This window comes from Protopterus annectens, chromosome 14.part0 (assembly GCF_019279795.1).
Source record: "Protopterus annectens isolate FY-2018-M chromosome 14.part0, PAN1.0, whole genome shotgun sequence".
NCBI lineage: Eukaryota > Metazoa > Chordata > Ceratodontiformes > Protopteridae > Protopterus > Protopterus annectens.
Window position 1 is genome coordinate 79,900,880 of NC_056748.1, and position 19,432 is coordinate 79,920,311.

Sequence of the window (19,432 nt, forward strand, 5' to 3'; positions counted from 1 at the left end):
CTCCGGCTTTACCGGCACCTTCCCTGGGCGTGGAGACTGGGTCTTTGGCAGTCCCCCTGTCTGTAGCCAGCGGAGCCCCGAGGCCTGAGGTTACCCCAGTGGGGTTCCCCTCCTCCTGAGGGTTCTTCGGAGTTGTCTTCAGAGGAACCCCCAAGGAAGAGATCGTGCAAGAGGAAGCACGTGGACTCCCCCGAGTCTATTACATCAGACACTGATATGGATGATGCAGAGGGGTCCCCGAAGTCGTCCTCGGATGATGTCTCATTCGCAGACATCTTAGAGATCCTCAAACAACGAGGCGGCTGGATATCCAAACCCCCCTCTGCGGACGAGTCAGTGCTCCTCAAGGCCTTTGGAGCTCAGCCCTCCGCCTCCTGGGTGTCTCCGCCCTTCGACGAGCTTCTGGATTTAGTTTGTCGAAGGGCGTGGGAACATCCAGATACCGTGGAACCAGTCCCTTCTCGTCCAAATAAATTCTTGTCTGCTCCCCCCGAGAAGGAGTTCCTTACTAAAGGCGTGGCTGTAGATGCCATGGTGGTGGCATCTGCTACACAACAGGACGTGGCAGAGGCTTCAACGTCCGTCCATCCTCCTAATAAGGAGTCTAGGAGTATGGACAGGTACGGGAAGCGCACCCTGACTTCAGCGGCCTTTACCTTAAGGTCTCTGAATTATTTGGCACATTTTACCAGGCTTCAGAGGGATCTGGTCAAGGAGTTGTCAGATTCCCTCTCGGTAACCTACCTGAGCAGCTAGCCCAGTCGGTTAGCTCTCAGTTGGCTATCCTTACGTCAATTTCTAACTCGTCCATGAGGCTCATTTCCTATGCGGCCGAAGGCGGGTAGAGCGGCAGGCACAGGCGTGGCTCTCGAGACAAGCCTGGCTCCGCTTGTGTCAGTTCGGAGGCCTTCAAGTCTTCCTTCGCCGCCGCTCCCTTTGATGGGTCCTCATTGTTTGGACCCACGGTGAAACACACCCTCACCCGCTGTGAGCAAGAGGGAAAAACCTTATCTGCCGAGGTGCCCGTTATTCCACTCCCTTCGGCCTTACCCCAAGGCTAAAGGAGGGGAAAATGTGGTTCCAAATCTCGCAAGTTTTTCTCCCAACAGCAGGAAGATTCCCGTCCAGAGGCAGAGGACGGGAAATTTTTCAGGGAGACGCCGTCCCAGAGGCGGCAGAGGGCCCGCAATTGTGGAGAGCGCGAGTCCTTTCGTGGCTCTTCAGCCTCCCACACGTCATGAGGGATTGCCCGGCTGTGCTGCTCGAGCCAGTCGGGTGTCGTTTTGCCAAGCACCTAAAAGCCTGGGAGTCAATCACTCAGGACAGATGGGTGCTTCGGATCATTGCCGGAGGTTACACCATCCCATTCACATACTCACCTCCACCGTCCAAGAGAATCCCGGACCCACCACCCAGTCAAAGGGAAATAGCAGCCGCAGAAGCTTTAAAGCTGCTAGAAAAAGGAGTCATCCAACCGGTCCCCACAGACCAGATCGGATCAGGAAATTACTCCAGGTTCTTTTTAGTGCCAAAAAAGACAGGGGACCTGAGACCAATATTGGATCTCAGCACACTGAACCAATCCGTCACGAAATCCAAATTACGAATGGTCACGTTACAATCCATTCTCCCATTATTGGAGAAGGATGTTTGGATGTGCTCCATAGACCTCAAGGACGCCTATTATCACATACCGATACATCAGGCGTCCAGAAGGTATCTGCGCTTCAGCCTGGGAGTCAGTCATTACCAATTTTGCGCTCTGCCCTTTGGTCTCACCACAGCCCCAGGGTGTTCACCAAGTGTTTGGCAGTAGTGACGGCTCACCTGAGAAGTCTTGGATTCCAAGTGTTTCCCTATCTCGACGACTGGCTCCTGACTGCCACCACCAGGCATCTACTAATGGACAACCTCAAAGCCACCATCTCCTGGGTGTTTCCCTGGGGATTACATTCAATTGGTCAAAGTCTGTCTTGCTGCCCTCTCAACGCATAAAGTTTATAGGAGCAGAGATAGACTCAAGATTGATGCACGTCTTTCTTCCTGCCGAAAGGATCCGAACTTTACAGGGCCAAGTTCAAGCTCTGATCTCGAGATCCAAAGCCCCAGCCAGGATGGTTCTACAGGTTTTAGGCTCAATGTCTGCCACAGTTCTTTTAGTTCCTCTAGCAAGATTACACATGAGGATTCTTCAGTGGCTCTTGTCAACTCAATGGTCCTTTCAGGATCTTCCCCTCAATCATCACATCATGATTACGGAAATATGCAAAGGGACCTGCGCTGGTGGCTTCAGACATCCAACTTGGATCAAGGGAAACCCTTTGTCCTCCCCCCTCCAGTGGTTACCCTGACGACAGATGCCTCCCAGATAGGGTGGGGGGGGGGCATTGTCTGGGCAGGCTAGTTCAGGGCTCCTGGCTTCAAGACGAAGCTCTTCTCCACATCAACGTGTTGGAGATGAGGGCTGTACTTCTATCCCTACAGGCCTTACACAAGTTTCTTCCTCAGGGCATCATCGCCATCCACACAGACAACATGTCGGTGGTCTGGTATCTGAACAAACAAGGAGGGACCAGATCGTACCCCCTTTGCAGAGAGGCCATGAGAGTGTGGGAATGGGCTGTAGCTACCAACCGTTTCTTGGTAGTGACCCACATCCCGGGAAAGTCAAATGTATTGGCGGACAAATTAAGCAGGACAATTCTCTCTCCTCACGAATGGTCTCTAAACCGCACAGTAGCAGCCCAGGTTTTCAAGAGATGGGGACGCCGTGCTGCGACCTATTTGCAACTCCACAAAACGCCAAGTGCCAAAGGTTCTTCTCCTTGATCCCACATCAAGAAGTACCAGCCATGGATGCTCTAGCACAACCTTGGCCAACAGGGCTACTTTATGCCTTTCCTCCAATTCCACTTCTTCCCAAAGTTATTCAAAAAGCTTCTCAACTGGGGTCTTTAATGATTCTGATTGCCCCATACTGGCCTCGTCAGATATGGTTTCCTTACCTGAAGAAGCATGCAGTGGACGATCCGTGGACCTTAGACCTGATTCCGGACTTGCTGATCCATCAGTCGGGACATTGGCATCAGTCCCTTCAATCCTTGAAATTGACAGCTTGGCTCCTCCACTTCTGACCTTAGTTAGAAGGCACACACTAGATCCGGAAGTTGTTCACATTTTATCTTCGGCCCACAAACCCACCACTAACAAATTGTACCTCAGTAAGTGGAAGAGGTTTGCTATCTGGGCTCAACTCAAGGGCTTAGACCCTATCACTGCTCCTGTCCCAGAGGTTTTGAAATTCTTAACATCCCTGTTTAATCAGGGATCTTCTGTCTCAACTATTAAAGTCCAACTAGCGGCTATCTCTAAATTCCACGAATCCACGGATCCTCCTTTGATGAGCAGCAGACTATGCAAAATGTTCATTAAAGGTGCGAGTCTATTAAGACCACCAGTTTTTCATCCTGCACCTCCGTGGGATCTTGATTTAGTGGTTCGCGCATTACCATCTCCGCCTTTCGAACCGGCTGCTACATGCGAGTTAAAATATCTGTCTTGGAAAACGGCATTCTTAGTGGCTATTACTTCTGCAAGAAGAGTTTCAGAGCTTCAAGCCCTGTCTATTAAACCACCGTACTTGATTTTCCACAAGGATAGAGTATCACTTAGGCCTAATCCATCCTTTGTCCCAAAGGTCTGTTCTAGTTTCTGTCTTCAACAATCTCTAGAGCTACCAGTTTTCTTTCCAAAATTCTCCAATGAAGCAGAATACACTCTCCATAAATTGGATGTTCACAGGCAATTACGCTTCTATTTAGACAGGACTCAGCAACCGTAAGTCAGACCAGTTGTTTGTGTCCTTCTCAGATAATAAATTGGGCCAAACCATCACAAAAGCCACTATCTCAAAATGGATCAGAGATTGCATAGCTCAGGCCTATTCTTCTTGAATAAGCAACTTACAACATCTATCAAAGCTCATTCTACCAGAGCTATGGCTACTTCTATAGCCTTTCATTCCAAGCTCGCTATATCGGAAATTTGTGCTGCGGCTACTTGGTCCAACCCGCACACTTTCATTTCCCACTACAAATTGGATGTGGCATCTAAAGGACGAGCATCATTTGGTTCCACGGTACTCAGGAGTGTTTTCCAGTGAGCCACCCAGGATTCAGGTGCTAGGGACGCTGTCCCATCATTCAGAATGTAGGCGAGATAGGATCACATAACATCTTTTAGTTATGTACTCACCATAACTTCAGATGTTTGGGATCCATCTCCTACATTCCTAATACCCACCCTCCTTCCCCCTGCCTTGGAGATCAGAAGAGATTGAACGGTTTTGAGTTCTACTGTTTTTATCTTGTTTCATCTGACGATGTTATATAAGCAGGGCGTGCATGTGTGCATGTATGCGGACAAACTAGATCTGGGGGACTGGTAGTGGTGCATCCTGGGATATAGTAAGCTCAGCCAATAAGAGACTTCGCTCTTTGGCATAAGCGTGCCGAGTCGGAGCCGAGGGATCGGCTCCGAACCCATCATTCAGAATGTAGGCGAGATGGATCCCAAACATCTGAAGTTATGGTGAGTACATAACTAAAAGTTTGCCACTGCAATCTTACAGGGCATGTTAGCAGCTCCTAATGCTATTTAGTTGGCCAGCCTCCCTTTTTTCCGTTGCTCTGGGATTCTACCCATATATAAGGACTGCAGCAATGGGAGACGAAGAACATAGTACAGTTTTGTACCTACCATAAATGTAGATGTTCGAGGATCTCCATTGCTGCAGTCCAATTTTCCCTCCCTCCTTCCCCCTTTTTAGGTTGGGTTTTGGGTGGTGTTTTTTGCATTCTGGCGTCTGAGGCAAGAAAGACTGAGTATATGGCGTCGGTCATGCGCATTTGTACTGGCACGTACTGACGTCAGTCTCGGGCGCCGATGACCGACGCCGGTTCTAGCCCTTTGGTATTCGGGCCGATTGTGGACAGCGGACTACCCATATGTAAGGACTGCAGCAATGGAGATCCTCGAACATCTACATTTATGGTAGGTACAAAACTGTACTTTTCCCTCCCTCCATCCCCCTCCTCTCTCTCTCTCTCCTTACAAGGGACATTTTGGTATTTACTTTCTACTGGTCGGGTTCTTATACCATAACCTGGCTCCCACTTGGGGGCTCCTGACAGGGCAAGAAAAACTGATGTAATGGCGTCAGCTGCCTTACTTTATACTACTGACAACTTGACGACAGTCCTGAAGCTTCAGCAACTGATGCAGAAATACCAAGCCTCTGGTATTCGTGCTGGCTGAGGGCTATCCTGGCAGGGATAACCCAAATATGGTGACTGCAATCGTGAATACACTCTGACATCTACATTTATGGTAAGTGTACACAACTGTACTTTTTGGATCTCAGCAGTCTGAACAAATGAATTCAGTATACAAAGTTCCACTTTAGTCACAGTTCAGTTCATTTTGCCTTTCCTGCACCAGGAGGATTGGGTATGCTCAGTAGATCTTCAGGATCCGTACCATCACATCAAAATTAAGAAGATCCAGAGGATACCTACACTTCCAGCTGGAAGACTGTCATTATCAGTTCAGAGCTCTGCCCTTTGGCGTCACTACAGCCCTCAGGATGTACACCAAATGCAAGGCAATAGTAAAACAGCTCATTTAAGACTGCAGGTTTCTGGAAGTTTCTGTACTTGGACAACTGGCTCAAAACCTCTCTGACCAGGCATCTTATGATAAAAGCATGAGATTATGTACTCTAGCTTTGCTCTCATCTAGGAATTACCATCAGTCACAACATATCCCATCTAAAACCATCTCACACAGAGTTCATAGGAGCCTTGTTCAGTATGTTGTCACTGACAGCCTCTCTTCCATTACCAAGAGTACAGATTATTCGATTTCAAGTCAAAAAGATAATTCAAAATTCTTCTCTATCAGCTTGATTGAATGTACAAGCCTCTGGATCCATTAGCAAGATACCATATGAGAATTCTCCAATGGACACTAGTAATTTAGTGGTCCAGTCTGCACCAACCTATGTCCACCAAAATAACTCAAGTATACAAAAAGTACTTATTGTGGTGGATTCGCTCAGATCAGATATTGCAAGGCCGTCACTTCATTCTTCTTCAGCCAAAAGCCATAGTGACCACAGACACTTCCCAAATCGGGTGGGGAAGGCACTTCTTGGGAGCGACAGTCCGAGGCACCTGGTCCCCTGATGAGACCAACACATATGTCATTGTCCTGGAAATGAGAAGTGTTCCTAGCATTGCCAGCCTTTTAAGACTCTCTCCCTTCTGGCAGTATTGCGATTCAGACTGACAGTATGTCAGTGGTGTGGTACATCAACAAACAAGGAGGAACCAGATCTTACCCATTGTGAAGAAGCGCTGTGTGTGGAAATGGGCAATCTCATCCAATCAATTTTTGATAGCAACGTGTATTCCAGGGATATCCGTTGTGATGGCAGACTAGTTGAGCAGGTCTGTTTTATTGCCTCACGAGGGGTGTCTCAACATAAAAGTTCCAGAAAATATATTTTGCCAATGGGGCCAAACTTGATGCAACTTCTTTTTATTCCCACCCCAACAACAAGTGTGCAGCAGGTTCTTTGCCTGCTTCCTCAACTGGGGGAATCGCCGAGAGATGCTGTCCTCCACAGTTTGCCCCCCTGGTCTCCTTTATGCTTACTCCAACTCCTCTAATGCCCAAGTTTCTCCAGAAGGCATTTTGATTGAAGAGTACAGTCATCCTCATTGCACCTTTTTGGTTTTGTCAGATTTGGTTCTCCTTTCTTTGGCATCATCTAGTTCACCCACCATGCATTCTGGATCCAGTTCCAGACCTCGTGTCTCACCCAACAGGCATGATTCACCTGGACATTTCAAGCCTAATGTTGATCACATGTTTTTTCCGGTTTACTTTTATATTGCCGATCACACTTTCGACCGGCCACTTAATCGTCTCATTTATGCCAACCAAAACCGTGAAAAATTTTAAATATCGAAAAACGTTTGACATTCGATATTTCCGGCCGCACCACACCTCCACACCATTGCTACCATGGGTCAAAAAGGGGCGAGGTTTTGTCATTCGCTTATTCGGAATTTGACGTTGGAGACGTTCCCATTTTGGTATTCGCGGAAGTCGTTTCGCCCATATCGGGATCAACGATATAAAGGTAAACCGGTTTTCCACTTCCATTGATAACCAGATGACCAAGGCTCTCCTCCCCTCTGTTACATTCTTTTGTCTTCCCGTAAGGCTTCCTCTAGAAAAATTTACAGAAGTAAATGGAAAATGAGTTGCATTCTGAGCACAGCAGAGACACTGACCCTTTTTCAGCACCTGTACCTAAAATTCTCAAGTTTTGGATGCAGTTTTTAATAAAGGGGCAAACTCCTCAACTAGATGCCATTTCTTATTTCCTCACCAGGAGTAAATGATTCCTTCATAGCTTCTTCAAAAACTTTGTAAGGCTTGTATAAGGGGAATTTTTCTTAGACCCCCCCCCCCTTTTAAAGCTCCCACTCCGCTGTGGGATTTGAATTTGATATTACAAACTTTAACTCAATCTCCATTTGAACCATCAGAAAAGTGTGAACTAAAATTTTTAACCTGCAAAACTATTTTTTAATAGCTATAACCTCTGCTAGAAGAGTCTCAGAACTTCAAGCCTCATCTTTTAAACCACCTCATTTAATTTCCCGTAAAGATAAGGTAGCGTTATGAACCCAACTCATCCTTCCTTCCTAAGGTGGTGAGAGAATCCAACATAAATCAGTGTATTAACCTTCCAGTTTTCTTTCCAAATTTCACGAACAAAGAATACATGTTACATTTGTTGGGTGTTCACAGATAGTTACGTTTCTTTTTGCATAGAGCAAAAATTTGAGAAGAACAAATACATTTTTTTCTCTTGCAGAATCAAAATTGGGCAAACCTTTTACCAAGGTAACTGTAGCCAAATGGTTAACAGATTGCATTTTCTTAGTCTACAGTGAATTAGGTTTGTCTTTGTCAAAACGTTTAAGAGCCCATTCAACCAGGTCTATGGCAACTTCATCAGTATTTATCCAGGTCTTCCATGGATGATATCTGTGCGGCTGCTACTTGGGCTAATCCTCATACCTTTCTTACTCATTACAAATTGGATCTGGTCTTGAGAGGAAGAGCAGCCTTTGGCTGAGCAGTGCTCAGGAACATCTTTCCTTAGAGTCCTCCTGGGATTCAGGTAGCTGGGGACTCTGTCCCACTTGTTGAGGAATGAAAGAAAATTGACATCACATAAACAAGTTATGTTGTTTGTCTTTCGGCTTTTCCCGGAAGGGGTTGCCATAGCGAACTTCGGTCTGCTAATGATTGGCAGTAGATTTTTACGAAACGCCGAGGTGCCAGCTCAGCTTTCAATGAAGGCACGCCCATTTACGCATGCATGTCTTTCGAGTGCTACCCAACCGCGGGGAGGACATGCAGACTCCACACAGAAGGCATTCCCAAGCCCAGCCAAGAATTGAACGGGGGAACCTCTTGCTGTGAGGTAACAACGCTACTGCCGTACCACCGCGGCAGTATACACTGACCATAATATTCCATCTGTATTGCCCGTTTTTCTTCCTCAACTCCCCTCCCTCCATCCCTGAACCCCCTCCCCCGACTTCTGAAAGGACAGGAAGATAGTAAAGGAACCAATATTTCTGCCCTTGAGCTCCAAGTATTGGTTTCTCATCTTAGTGTTTCTAATTTTTATTAAGCTGCAAGTCCAGCAAACAAGTTCTTGGGTATGGTAGGGGACTAGAGCATTATGGTTAAGGGAGGAGCTTGAGAGTTTCCAGTATCCACAAGCTGTAAAAAGCGACAGAGTCTGATCTGATCCCACTTATTGAGGAAGAATGAAAATGAACAACACTAATGGAACGTTATGGTGAGCACAATTAGTTTTTTTTCTTCTTTCTGACACTATTTCTCAGTCACATCATCAGGGAATGGACAAATGAGTTTTTCATTGATTTCTCCACAAGCTGAAGATTCTGATTCTGTTTTCTCTTCAGAAGAACTATTTTTTTCTGAGACCTTAGCTTAAAATCAAGACTTATTTCAATGAGAACAGAATTAAATCCCTATTACCCAGCAAAGGTAGTTTAGTTGCAAAGGGGTATCCTACCTGTCACTTTTCCTATTTTATCAGCTTCAGAGGATGCTTTATTGACAACTTGCAGTATGATTGACCATCACTCCACCCTACTCTTAAAAAGTACCTCAGATGGATAAATATCCGATGCCCCAGGTCCTGGTTGGGCACTGGAACAGCAGGACTAATAATCTTTAGTGATAGTGCATTGTCCACAAGCTTGAGTTCCTTCCTATCCATAATCCCTCCTGGATGTGAATCCTCCAGATGACTTCTGCGAGTGTCTGGGAGCAAATAGTGTATTTTTAACAGAATTATACTACGAGATTAGTACAGTTGGGATGTTTTTGATTTTTTAATCAATTCTTACTAGTTTAATTTAGCATCTGATGTTGTTAATCTTCTTTCCATTCATCACTGATGGGTTTGGTTCCGAGCCCTCGGAACCGAGTCAGCCTATTACCAAGCTTGCACCAGCCAAAAAAACTCTCGAGTGAAGTCTCTACCCAGAATAATGTCCTTCTCCCTGTTACCTCAGATCTCGTTTGCCACGTAGCCGTAAAGCCGTGTTTCAGCCGAGCTCTCAGCTAATTAAAATCTTTTTTTGATATTTGTGTAAAAGTTTTTGGATATCATATTTTGCTAAACCTTTAGTATTTCTAGTGTCTTTTCTTCGATCTAACTGTATATTCTCTACTGTACTTATTGTTACCATTGGTAAACTTAAGTACCATTGTTGGTACAGTGTTTTCCCTTACCCTTGTGGTATTTCTTCACTGCCATAGTTGGTTTTGCTTTCTCTTGCTTAACCTGTTAGCTTTTATCTCTATTCAGGTGTTTCCCTTTCTTCTCATATGCAGTGTGTTGTTATATTGGTATTTTTCTTGTGATTTTTGAACTGAGTGACTTCATTATTGTTGGATTATGTAGGTAGTTGTGATGGTCTTATTACTAAAATGGCAGAAAAGAAGGGTATCTCTGGCTTTAAGCATTGTACTTCTTGTAAGGGCAAGTTACCGAACTGTGATTTGCATGATGACTGTATTTACTGTTTGGCAGTGGCCCACCTTTCGGTGCAACCTCCATGTGATATTTGTCAAAGTTTCATCCAACGCACTCTTAATGAGCGCAAAAATAAACTTATTCTGCGAGGGTTACTCAAGTCTTCCTTCTCAGAGGCCATTTCTGTGATGGAGGTCTCCAACCCCTCCTTCTAAGGACAAAAAGAGATCCCATTCTGTTCCTTCACCATCGGGTGATCAGAGCAAACTTGGGAAATCTAAGGTCCCCAAGTCATCGTCTGAGCATAAATCTGCCTCTTCAGCTCCGCCTTCCTCGGCTCCAAGCATTTCAAAACCTTCGACACCGACGCCTTTATTGGCACAGACCTTGCCTCTGGCACCGATCATAGATCTTATAATGCCTATTTCGACTTCGGCACCTGTAGCTACTTCAGATTAGGGCACACCTTCAACTTCATTTTCCATTTTGGAACTGACTGTTTCGAATCAGAGTGCCACTTCCTGACTCCCTGTCTGGAATATCCACTAGATCCACCAGGACCCATTTGGAACATGACGTGGTGTGTCTTGTGGACTAGCTTTTGGTAGCCAGGGGGATTCCATCACTCTCTAAAACCCATCCACCTGCTGGACTTGGGTTGCCTTATCCACAGACTCCATCTTACACTCCTCCTTCCACCATCTCTGTTCCAAAGCCTTCTATTCAGACATCCTTTTTGGAACCCACCACCTTGGCACCTACGGTGCACCTCATTCCGGCTCCAAGTCTGTCCGTTTGGTGTTCGGTTCCCACCGAACCAGTCCTTCCTCAGTCTGGGGATTGGGGGACGGACGCGTTGGCCCAGGGTACGGTGCCGACTTTCTCCTCTGTTCCCTCCTTGGCTGCAATGGCTGCATCCGCACTAATCTTGCTTGAGGCTCCAGCCATGGGAACGGGTTGATCAGAGCGGGGTGTGACCCCAGTCCCGAGGTTGTCTTTCTCTGTTCCGGGCGGGACTGCCTTCTGAGCGATAGAGGGCTCTTGCTTCTGGTAGCACTCCTATGATGTCGGAACCCCAGTTTTCGCCCCCCCTGAGCTGCAGCTGACACAGACCAGCCCCCAGGACACCAGGCAGAGAAGCCACAGGACACCTCTGTTCAGGGTACCCACTCTTCCGAGTCCTCCTCAGAGACCCCCACTAAGGAGCCCCCTCGAAAGATGACGTGGAAGAGGAAGCACGTGGACTCACCTGAGGAGTCCTTAACGGAAGACACTGATTACGATGATGGTGAAGTGTCCCCACGGTCACCTCCTGAAGATGTCTCCTTTGGGGACATCCTGGAAATGTTAAAACAGAGAGGTGACTGAAAGCCCTCCAACCCTTCTTCTGAGGAGTCTGTGTTCCTGCAGGCTTTTCTTGCCTGGCTGTCTACCTGTTGGGTGACCCCGCCTGCCGAAGAACTCTTCCAGCTCATCATACACTGCGCGTGGAAAAACCCAGATTCCATTGAGTCGATTCCCCCGGAGACCAGACAAAATTCTGTCCCCTCCTGTTGAGAATCCGCACTGGTCCAAAGGGTTTACTAGTTGATGCTATGGTGGTGGCGGTGGCCACGAAAAAGGACTTGGCTGAGAAAGTCTCGCTGTCCACCTGCCCATCAGGTAGTCCCGGGCGGTGGGCAGACTTGGGAAGCATGGTTTGGCATCAGTGATCTTTGCTGTATGGTCCCTGAATTATTTGGCACATTTGACGAGGCTCCAGAGTGACTTGATCTCCAAACTCTTTGGGACACCCGCAGGACAGTTGTCTGACGAGATCAGGGACAAGGTGGCCTCACAGCTAGCAACCCTGGAATCAATATCCAACTCATCCATGAGGTTGCTCTCGAAGGGGCGGCTAGAGCAGCGGGTTGGGGCATTATGACACGTCATGCCTGGAGGCACATATGTGACCTCGCAGATACCTTCAAGTCTTCCTTTCCGAATGCTGCCATCAAAGCTTCATCCCTCTTCAGCTCCAAAGTGAAGGACACGCTAGCCAGGTGCAAGCAAGATAGGAAAACCCTGTCTGCCTTAGGCCTACAGTTTTCCAGCCCTCAACGTACCTTTTCCAGGAATCAGAGAAGCGGGAAAATGTTGCTTAAGAAATATCAGGGCCCTTTCTGTGCCACACATGGTGATACTCCCAGAGGCAGAGGGGATAAAAATTCTGGAAGAAGCCCCTATAGAGGCAGAGAGGGGGTCCTCGCAACCAAGGCCCCCAGGAACTCTTTTTCTGGACAGCCTCATCAGCGCTCATAAGAGATGGCCTGACTGCTTACCTCTGGAAGCAGTTGGAGATTGTTTCTCTCTGCACCATGTTGCCTGGCACTTTATCACCACTGATTGTTGGGTGCAGAATATTATCACCAGAGGTTACATCATTCCAGTTTCTTGTCAACCAAAATTTCCATGAAAACTTCCCGATGTTCCACCTAGTCAAAGAGAAGCAGCAGCTTCATAGATTATAAAGCTGTTTCAAAAAAGAGTCATCCAACCAGTCACTCCAGACCAGCGTTTATCCGGATTTTACTCAAGATTCTTTTTGGTGCCAAAAAAGACGGGACTGGAGACCCATTTTGGATCTCAGCAGCTTAAAAAAGTTAGTCACCCAAACCAAAGTCTGGATGGTCACTGTCCAGTCCATCCTTCCCTTTTTAAGAGAAGGCGATTGAATTTGCTCTATAGATCCCCAGGACACGTATTAGCACATCAAGATGGACAAACGCTCCAGGAGTCTGCTTCGCTTCCGGCTAGGAGCCAGTTATTACCAATTCCGTGCCCTGCCGTTTGGTCTCTCTACAGCCCCCAGTGTCTCCATGAAATGCATGGCAGTGGTAACAGCTCACTTAAGACTAAACAGAGTCCGGGTGTTTCCATATCTAGACTACTGGCTTCTTACCGCCCCCACCAAGCATCTTCTGGTAACTGCCCTACAAACATACTCTCTCTCTCTGGCAAAATTGTTGGGAATAACGATACATTGGGAGAAATCAAATATTATCCCTACACAACAAATAGAGTTCATTGGAGCAATGTTCAGTACTCAGTCCTGTCTGGTATCACTCCCTCTTCACAACCTCCACCGATTGAGGCTTCAAATCCGAGTGATTCTCTCTGACATCAGTCCCTGCAAGACACGTTCTTCAAGCTGTGGGTTGTATGGCTGTGTCAATTTTAGTAGTGCCTCTAGCAAAGCTGCATATGCGAATTTTGCAAAGGCTCTTTCTGTGTCAGTAGTTCCCAAACTGTTGTCCCTTGGATTACAAGATTTAAATAACCAACTCTTGCAAACAGGACCTGCTTTGATGGATGAGGCCAGATGAAGATCTTTGGAGCCGATGTTTTCAACCCTCCCAGCCCAAAGCCTTGATCTGGTGGGGGGTGGGGGGGGTCATTTTCAGGGAAAGACTTTCCAAGGCACATGGTCCACCTCGGAGGCCCACCTGCATGTCAATGTCCTAGAACTGAGAGCCGTGCTGTTAGCGTTGCAGACATTCCACTCTGCTCTCCCCTCAGGGGCAATTGCAATCCAATCAGAGTATGTCAGTGGTCTGGTACATCAATAAGCAAGGAGGAACCAAGTCCTACCCCCTTTGTCGAGAAGCCATGAGAATCTGGCAGTGGGCGATAACTTCCAACCGCTGATAGCAACGCATATCCCAGGGAGCTCCAGCATGATTTTAGACAAACAGAGCAGATGCATCCTCATGCCCCACGAGTGGTCCCTCTACCCCGAGGTGGCGTCTGTATTCTTCAGCCACTGGGGCCAGCCTTCCTACGATCTTTTTGCCTCCCCATCAAACACCAAGTGCAGCAGCTACTTCGCCCTACTTCCCCCACAGGGGGGGAGTCACCAAGGAACACTCTGATCCATGATTGGCCCACGGGACTTCTCTACGCCTAGCCTCCCATTCCTCTGATCCCACAATTTCTGAAGAAAGCTCTTCAATTGACATGCAAGGTGATCCTCATAGCCCCATTCTAGCCTCAACAAGTTTGGTTCTCCTTTCTTCTGCCTCACCTAGTATTCCCACTGTGGATTCTGGACCCTCTACCAGATCTGATCACTCACTCCCAAGGGTTGAGTCACCCAAACCTGTCAACTTTCAAGCTGACATCTTGGTTTCTCCACCTCTGCTAGTCGCCAGGCAGGCTAATCTCTCCTCACCTGTTCGTGACATCATTCTGGGCTGTCACAAACCATCCACCAGAAGACTTAACAGGATAAATGGAAAAGGTTTTCCATTTGGTCCAAGGATAACATGCTAGACCCGTATTCGGCTTCAGTTACTGCAGTGCTTCAATATTTGGGTAAGTTTTTTTATTAAAGGAGCCTCTGCCTCTACAGTTTGCGTACATCTAGCAGCGATTTCCAACTTCCACAATGGTATAGATTGCACCAGTCTTATTTCATTATGCCTTTGCAAGGCTTTCCTCAAAGGGACTTCTCATCTCAGGCCTCCTCTCAGACAGCCCGTAGTACCATGGAACCTCACTTTAGTCCTCCAGTCTTTGACTCAAAAGCCCTTTGAGCCTGCGGCTAAGTGTGACCTAAAGTTCTTATCTTGGAAATCTTTGTTCCTGGTAGCCATTACCTCTGCCAGAAGTGTCTGTGAGCTGCAGGTATTGTGTATCAAGAGGCCGTACCTGGTCTTTCATAAAGACAATGTCACTTCGAACGAATCCATCATTTCTTCCCAAAGTTGTTTCTGAATTCTCTATTAACCAGTCCATTGATCTACCAGTGTTCTTTCTGAATTTTGCCAATAGAGAAGAGTATTGCCTTCACATCTTAGACGTACATAGACAATTAAGGTTTTACCTAGACAGGACCAAACCTATCCGTAAATCTGAACAGCTTTTCATCTCCTTTTCGGGACCCCAAAATGGGAGAGGCTGTTTCCAAGGTTACATGATCAAAATGGCTAAGGGACTGCATACATGTAATTTATTCTCTCCATAATGAATCCATGCCAAAAGTTAAAGCCCACTCCACTAGATCTGTGGCAACGTCTATAGCATTCCATTCCAGGGCATCTATGGATGACGTCTGTGCAGCAGCTACTTGGGCTAAGCCTCCTACCTTTATCAATCATTACAAATTGGACCTGGTCTACAGGGGGAGAGCTGCCTATGGCTCAGTGGTACTCAGGAATGTTCTTTCATAAGGGCTGCCCATGGACCTCAAGGTAGCTTGGGATTCTGTCCCATCAGTGATGAATGGAAAGAAGATTAACAACATCAGATAAAGAAGTTATGTCTTACCATAACGTTCTTGCGTAGAAGTGGCCTCGACTTTACTTCTTTTCTTAGCAAAATTGATCTGAGGTAACAGGGAGAAGAGCATTCTGGGTAGAGACTTAGCTCGAGAGTTTTTTTGGCTGGCACGAGCTTGGTAATAGGCTGATTCAGTTCCAAGGGCTCCAAACCTAACTAATCAGTGATGAATGAAAGAAGATGAACAACACAGATGGAATGTTATGGTAAGACATAACTTATTTTTCTTGAAGCTTTATTTACTTGTTTTTTCTCCCTTGTATTTTGCCTCATTCCCCCTTCCTGCTGTTGTCATATGTTTGAGCCTGAAGCATATTGTTTGTTTCCTTTCTTCCTAGGGCTTGGCGTTTTGTGTGTGGGTAGTTAAGAGTGTAGGACTCCTGAATGATGGACAGGCTAAGAATGTGTGTTTATGCATCTAGAAGATTTCTTTGTGAGAGTCCTGAAGTATGTGCTGCATATGGTAAGGATTCAAAGGGATATTGCACAAAAGACTACTGAAACTTTAAAACATTGACCAGCATATTGTCTGCATTTCCAAGTAGAAACACATGTGGCTGCAATGATGAGTATGATTTCTTTACTGTCTCTGTGTCGGATTCATAATGCAATGGATGGAACAGCCAGGGCAGTGGGATGAGGTCTAATGGTGAGGAGACTGCCCTGGTTTATGTCTGACAGACTTCCCAGACCATTTCAAGGTGGCTTTTGTGAATGCCCCTTTCAGCTCTACACCTTTGGGCAGCAAGTCAGATACACTATCTACTTGTGAGCAAGAAGGCAAGATGATCACTGCTGTTGGAATTAAGTTAGTCACCCCTCAGAGGGCACTTAAAAGTAACCAGAAAGGGGCTAAGAATTTGTAGTTTTGCTAACAGTGCCTGTTGGGATGACAGAGGGCATCTTTCAGGCCACTGACAAGAGATAGAGGTGGTCCAATCAACCAAGGAGTTAAGGTATCCTTTCAAGGATCTTGTTGCTGTTAATGCTTAAGGGTTGCCTGGATGTTTCCCTCTGGAGGTAGTCAGAGGATCTGTCCTTACAGGCCGAAATTGAATCTAAGTTGGCTGAAGAAACATGTAAAGCAGGAGTCTTTCCAGATGGTGACTGTGCAGTCAATCTGCCCACGTCTGCAGGGAGAGATTGAATGTGCATTGCGGATCTTTGGGATACTTACCATGATGTCCTTCAAGAATGCAACTGCAGTCATAACATATGGGTTGTCCTGCCTCAGGCAGCCCTCGGTCGGCCGGATTCCAAAGTCTGGGTCCGACGTCGGCTGATGTCGCATTTCTCTCCGACGTCAGAGCGGCTGGAGTACATAAGCATCAGCCGACGCCATCTTCTTCAGTCTTTCTTGCCGCGCGGTGCCCGAAGCAGAAGCAGTTCGCAAGTGCCGGTCGGTCAGCTCCTGTATTCTTCGAAACCGAAGTCATCAAAACAGCTAAGTACCCCGTTGGGGACCTTTTCTTGCCTCAGCCGATGTCAGAAATTACTGAAAAATTAAATAATTGTTTGTCTTGTGGTAAACAAATACCTCATAAGGATTTCCACTCTTACTGCCTCCTTTGCCTTGGCCCAGACCACGACGTCTCGGCATGTGCCGCCTGTGCTCGCTTCAATAAGCGCACTCTCAGGCGCCAGGCGGAGTTCGCTGAAGACTTTTTCGGCGAAAAATTTGATTATACAATGCCGTCGGAACAACCGACAAAGCAGACTCCTAAGAAACGGAAAGACCGGGACCAACATCCTCGGCCCGCGTCCTCCACCGGCACCACGCCAAAACCTACCGCAAGTGCTACGATTCCCTCTGAGGCAGTTATTCCACCGCTCCGAACCGAAGACACCGCATTACAGATACCTCCGATACTGGAGGCCACTCCGATGCCAGTTATTGACTTTCCCCGGATACTGAAACCGAGGAAATGCCCGAGACCATTGCTGTTGATAAGGTCACTCCTGCACGTGGAGCTGTTAGGCCTCCCATGTCCATGTCTATCAAGGCCTACACACGTGCCAAGGCAGCCAGCAAGTCCAAGCACCTTACTGCTAAAACCTTACCTCAGCCTACTCCTGAAACTCAAATCATGGCTGTGGCCACAGATGTAATTTCCATGATCAGAGGTTCCCAGGCCCATCCTGAGAGAGGATCCCAGCCTCCTCCTGATAAGAGGCCCAGGGTTGAACCCTCTGACCTTCTTCCTTCAGATGAAGATTCTGAGGACTCTGTTCACTCCGAAAGCCAGGAAGAGCCCTTCCAGACCTACGAGGATTCAGATGCAGAGGACTCCATCCCCTCGGCCTCTCCTCCTGAGGATATTTCTTTTGGGGAAGTTCTGCATTCCATGAGGGAACATTTTAAGTGGCAAGGCCAGGAATATTCTGATTCCAGAAAGCGCCTTCGAACCTTCCTTAAAAAGCCACAACACAGACCCTTAGCTATACCTCCTGTGCTTGATGTTTTGGATGATTTATACTCTGACTCCAGTGTTACCCTGGATACTCTTCCTCCTGCTCCTGTCAAGCCTGACATATACTATAGGGTCCCAGAAACCCATTCTCATTTGTTTAGAGCCCATGCTGTTGATTTAGAAACAATTTCAGGGGGGCCTAAAGGGGTTTCAGCTACCACCTCCAAAAACCCTTTGCCTTCCGACAGGGAAGCAAGGTCCTTAGAGAGATGGGGGAAGAAGGTTTACACCTCCACTACTTTATCTATGAGAACTCTCAATTGTCTCTTTCATATGTTTCAATATCAGGATTTCCTGTTAGATGATTTACAGAAAACTTTGGCCTCTCCTGAACCTTTAGATAGGAAGTCTTTGCAGGAGGCTGTGCATAACTCTCAGCAAGTTAGCAATCACTTTCTACAGTGTGGATATGATGCATTGGAAGCTTCATGTAGGGCAGCTATGACAGGGGCGGTCATTCGTAGGCATGCATGGTTAAAAGAACAACCTTTGCCAGATCGGGTTAAAGCAAAACTTCTTGATGCACCTTTGGAAAAGAACAAGCTTTTTGGTGCTAATGCTAAAGATGTGTTAAAGTCCATTGAGGAAAAAGCCAAGTCAGTTCAGACAGTCAAAGATTTCCTCCAGGTTCAGCCACCCAGATTCAGCAGGAATTGGCCTTCTAAGAACTGGTCCTTTCCTAATCCTGAAAGATTTCAAAGGGGCAAAAACAGGCGTGTCCGAGGAAGAGGAAAATACAGAGGATCCTACAGAGGACGACAATGGCAACCAGCAAACCGAAGAAGTGACACAGGGGTTTCTCCTGCCCCACGGGAACAATCTCAATGACTTTCCTCTAGTTCCGCTGACCAAGGAGCAAGCAGCAGCTCCTTTGGGCGGAAAATTATCTCTGTTTTCAAACAATTGGCACAAACTGACAAAGGACAAATGGATTTTGGACATTATAGACCACGGTTACAGGTTCCATTTTCATACCTTGCCAAGAAAACAAGGCATGCCAAACCTTCCACAACATCAGAGGGCAGAGGCTATCAAGCAAATTTCCCTGCTTGCTGAGATCAAAGCAATAGAAAAAGTTCCACAACAAGAACAAGGTCAGGGGTTTTACTCAAGACTGTTCCTTGTTCCAAGAAAAGAAACTCAGTGGAGACCAATACTGGACTTTTCCGCTTTAAACACTTTTCTCATAGTACCAAAGTTCAAAATGCTGACTCTACAGCAACTCCTTCCCATGCTGGGCAAGGGGTCTTGGCTGATTACTCTGGACCTCAAGGAGGCATACCTGCATGTCCCTATCAGACACAGCTGCAGAAGATACCTCAGATTTCTTGCAGGGCCAGAGCATTATCAATTCTCAGCATTGCCATTTGGCTTGTCTACTGCGCCCAGAGTATTCACGAAATGCCTGGCTTCAGTAATTGCTCATTGCAGGCTCCAGGGGATTCAAATTTACCCGTACCTGGACGACTGCCTCATACAAGCG

At 46.9% G+C, this 19,432-nt stretch overlaps 1 protein-coding gene and 1 long non-coding RNA gene across 11 annotated transcripts in view; both read left to right on the plus strand.

Moving 5' to 3' along the window:
* The window catches only part of LOC122788879, a 205,238-nt gene extending 189,318 nt beyond the window's left edge, over positions 1-15,920 (plus strand). Inside the window, exon 3 of the long non-coding RNA XR_006362751.1 lies at positions 15,817-15,920. This is a non-coding gene — a long non-coding RNA (uncharacterized LOC122788879). The remainder of the gene's footprint in view (positions 1-15,816) is intronic.
* KCNMA1 (potassium calcium-activated channel subfamily M alpha 1) overlaps positions 1-19,432 on the plus strand; it is a 4,085,072-nt gene that overhangs the window by 842,045 nt on the left and 3,223,595 nt on the right. The window lies entirely within an intron of this gene.